General features: G+C 39.7%; 1 pseudogene; it reads left to right on the top strand.

Annotated features, from left to right (window-relative positions):
• LOC125513535 overlaps positions 1-4365 on the top strand; it is a 4974-nt pseudogene extending 609 nt beyond the window's left edge.
• Positions 4366-4590: the final 225 nt, after the last annotated feature.

Below are 4590 nucleotides of genomic sequence, written 5' to 3'. Positions count from 1 at the left end.
GTCGTGGAGAGCCTCAAGGTATGGCGAATTCCGCACACTGCTCAATGCAGGACAATCATTGACCTTGCTGATGTAGTTTATGCTAGCTAATGTGTTCGTGGATTGTGATCGAATATACTGTTTGATTGCTAGTAGAGGTACTTAGCTTTCCCACACTTTTGCTGAACACATGATGGACAAGAGACCCTCATGGACAATCGTTGTATTGTTGAAGCAACAATATTCCGTCAATATGCTTGTAACAAGTTTGTTTTGTTTACTGCGGGTTACTGAGTACTTGGTAGGTTGTGTTGTATAATATATGGCTATTGGCAATTGGGATTCTGTGGCAATTTGCGTAACGGACAATCTAGCTGAGTTCATGGGTTGTTGGGTTTTACTGCACAAGTTGTAATAATGTGAAACAAAACTGTAGGCATTTATGATTGGTTTGTTCCAACTGAATATGATTGCCACGAGGTTTAGTCGTTGATATATTGGGGTGAGTGAATTGTGAGAGCATTTAGTACATACTTTGATGGATCATGGCCGTGTTTTCTAATTCTGAGATTAACTTTATCTATGAGATCACATGTAGCAATGTTAGGATGATACACAAATGCTTATGTTATTTGTTCCACTGTTCTAAGTTAAGGTTGCCTATCTGTTTCTTTAAATTGAATTTAAAGGTACGCGAGACACCATTATTTCTCATTGCCAATTGTAGCATGGAACATCTGGTGCATGCTTGGTTCACAGCCCCACTTTGTCAACCCATATATATTCAAGTTTGGTCATCTGTTGTACGTGTCCGGTCAATTGCCCTGCAGCCTACCTGTCGTTGGCTCAACATTTTGCCAAACTTGCCTTAGTCTGGCTTGCCACACTTTTACACAAAAATGTGGCTTTAGTAGACAGCCAAAGAACTCTCCTCCTAGTATGAAGCATGCAGCGCGCATAATTCACTGAAATATTTTCCTGTCCGATTCCTGCAAATTCTGTCCAGAAAAAAATGTATTACATTGATACTTGTAACTTTGGCCCTGTTTGGTTTGGTTGTGGATTTCTAAAAGCAGCTGTGGAAAATCTGATGTGAAAAAGATGTAGGTCATTTGGCAAACCAGCTGATACCACTTTTTTAGATTTTGGCCCGCAGCGGAATCAGATTTTAGAAAGCACGTCCTGGGCTGCTTCCGCTTTTGGTTCAGATTTTGGCAGCGGATTTTTGGAATCGGATTCTGCTGGGTTCGCCCTTTGGTTCAGATTATGCTGCGCGGCAGCAGAATCCGTCGATAAAAGCTGAACCAAACAGGGCCTTTATAAGTATGCATATATCCGTGTAAAAGGACGTTTATCATGTCTATAAACACTCAAAGGTGTGATGGGCGCAGATTAACCATTTACAATCTTCTACAACATTTATTCCTGTCATTATTTATAGTACTGGGACAGCGGGTTCTTTACTTTAAGAGTTCATGATATCCATCACTAATTTGCTTGTAAATAGAACATCTGGTGTGTATAATAGGACCACCATACTGATGGATTGTGGGCCTGTCTTGTTCTAGAACTAACAATGCCACAATTTACCCCACGTTTATTATCGAACTTTTGTTACATTCGTTCAACAAAATTGAAGACACAAGTTGGTAAGCATAAGAGGAATCTCTGTCCTGTCCTGTCCCGTCCCAAATCTGCTCAATTGCCAGCCCACTTGTAGAAAGCAGTCATTTCATGTAAAAGGGTAAACCTGGAGGTGCTACGTTTGGAACACAGCATATATGTTGGTCCAACTCCATTAAAAATCTCCATGAGAAGCTAATGCAGTGACACAACTCTAATTGGGCAACGTGAGCATCCACTAATGTGCCGGGGTATTACAATTCTGTTACACTTTTGTAAGCGTATGACATGTACCCATTTATTGAAAAAATAATCTTGTCTAAGGTTTGACTTCAACCAAACACCCAGCTAAGTTGGTCAAACTTGCCTAACCTTAGATGTGCATATATTTACCAAAGCACTAGCTTTTGTTGAACATTCATAAAATGACTTAATGGTCAACTTGCAATGGTGCTGCATTGCTGCTCATAGCCTTTTTAATGGACGAAGTGAGCAAAGGCGCAGTCATGTTACACAAGTTATGGTTATGTCGCCCTCTCAATTATCAATTTTATGTATTTGTTCTTGTGCTTGATTATGTACTGTCCTGGCCAAGGATGAATAGTAGTTACCTTTGCCCTACATAACACAACAATAGAAGCATTCAAATGTACAGTTTGTGGTGCCCATGCTTTTGAGTAGTGAATTTAATAATTCAGTAAAAATATATTTCTCTCTAGTCTATTCTTAATACAAAATGATAATTTAGTTAAGTATCCAGTGACATTTCCCCTAGGGGTTTTGATCTCAACAGTAAGATTTGTCTGTTAGTTGGCATATACTCGGTGCTTTTCCCTGCATAGTTAAATGCCCTGTCATTGGAACTATAGTTGTCGCATCAATTTTGTGCCTGTTTGCACTGTATTCTGCTTCTGTTTTTTTTACAATTACAACTGTTCTCTCTTTTTGTTTTGTTGTCTGAAGGATTTCTTTTCTTCATGTTAAACTCATTGAATGGATTTGCCAGGTGATGACGAAGTTCTGCTCTGAAAGGATTGCCAAATACGCCTTTGAGTATGCTTACCTCAACAATAGAAAGAAAGTGACGGCAGTGCACAAAGCAAACATCATGAAGCTAGCTGATGGTTTGTTCTTGGAGTCCTGCCGTGAGGTTGCGACGAAGTATCCTGGAATTCAATATAGTGAAATCATTGTGGACAACTGCTGTATGCAGCTTGTTGCAAAACCTGAACAGTTTGATGTTATGGTATGTATATGAAATCTATGCACTTCTTACTAAATGTCACTGTATTGCAACCATATTCTAATTGTTCAATGTTCATCAAGCTGAAATGTTCTCGTGGTTATACAATAAGTTACTATTTTAACCTTGAGCACGCTGTTTGATATAATACTTATATTGATCCTATACAGAAAATATCAGTGCGGATCGTTTAGCTAAGTTTTTGCAAATGTGGTAGTAACACCTCTTATGTTTGTACCTCTGTTGGCAATCTCATGTTTCTTTGTATGCGCTGTTTTACATTCTAAAGGTTGTCTTGATGTCCCAAAGTTTACAAATCAATTTCGGTAGTTACCTGTTGACTTTTGTTTTTCTTCCCTTTGTAGGTCACCCCAAATCTTTATGGCAATCTGGTGTCTAATGTGGCTGCAGGTATTGCTGGAGGCACGGGTGTCATGCCTGGAGGTAGAGTTTGATTCTGCTTGTGATTCTTCTGTTTTAGCGGAAATAGGTTTACAATTGGTATAAATTGATTGTTTGTCTAATAATAGCCTGCTCAATGTTGCATTTGATATATCTATTTAGCCTTCCCATGTCTGAACATCTTAGCACTATGCAATGCATAAATACCCGACTTGTGAGAGCATATGGGGATGGAAAATTAGAGGGTGTTTGTTTCCAGGGACTTAAACCAAACAGGAGGGACTTATAGGGACTTAAAGTGGGCATTTGGGACTTATGAAATAAGACTCTCAAGGAGGGACTTATAGGGACTTATAGTTGTAATATGGTCTTTTAGTCCATGTTAAGTCCCAGGAACCAAACAGGTAGGGACTTTTTAGGGACTTATAGGGACTTATAGTTGTAATATGGTCTTTTAGTCCATGTTAAGTCCCAGGAACCAAACAGGTAGGGACTTTTTAGGGACTTGGGACTTCTAAGTTGGGACTAAAAAAAGTCCTAGGACTTATGAACCAAACAGGGCCTTAGTCTCTAAATCTTCGTGTACTGCATTATTTCAGGCAATGTTGGTCAGGACCATGCCATCTTTGAGCAGGGCGCTTCTGCAGGAAATGTGGGAAATGACAAGATTGTGCAACAGAAGAAAGCTAACCCAGTTGCTCTGTTTCTCTCGTCCGCCATGATGCTGAGGCATTTGCAGTTCCCGTCATTCGCCGACCGGCTGGAATCAGCAGTGAAGAGTGTCATTGCAGAAGGCAAATACAGGACCAGGGATTTGGGCGGCACCAGCACCACCCAGGAAGTCACGGATGCAGTAATCGCCAAACTTGATTAGCCGCCAATTGCGTGCTTTTCGAGACTAGTTTTTTTGCGCCCCTCGGACTAGGCCGTTAGTCCGGACTGATTTTCTTTAATTGTAGCTTTAGATTGTCATTTTGTTCAGCGAACCACTGTAAATCTTCCGGTGCGTTCTTTCTGGTTTTGCTTCAGAATAATTTGAGTAACTCACCAGAAACTTGCCAAGTTATATAACTGGAAATAAGATTGAAAATATCAAGAAACGATCTCTTTTGCATCCATCAGATATGTTTCGTGAATTTACGCATTTGAGTTAAATGTTTTGTGAATTAAGGTCGAGCAGATAACTTGATTCAGTAATCAGATTGATGCTCCGATATGACTTGTATAACCTTTGCATGTTAATTTTTACATAGTACTCCATTCGTCGTGCTTATAAGGGGTTCATGTATTTCTTATGTCGTTAATTGATCAACAGAAAATGTGGTGCACACCTTATAAAAGCC

Source organism: Triticum urartu, chromosome 6, assembly GCF_003073215.2.
Source record: "Triticum urartu cultivar G1812 chromosome 6, Tu2.1, whole genome shotgun sequence".
In the NCBI taxonomy this organism is placed as follows: Eukaryota; Viridiplantae; Streptophyta; class Magnoliopsida; order Poales; family Poaceae; genus Triticum; species Triticum urartu.
This window is presented reverse-complemented; position numbering and strand designations above follow the sequence as displayed.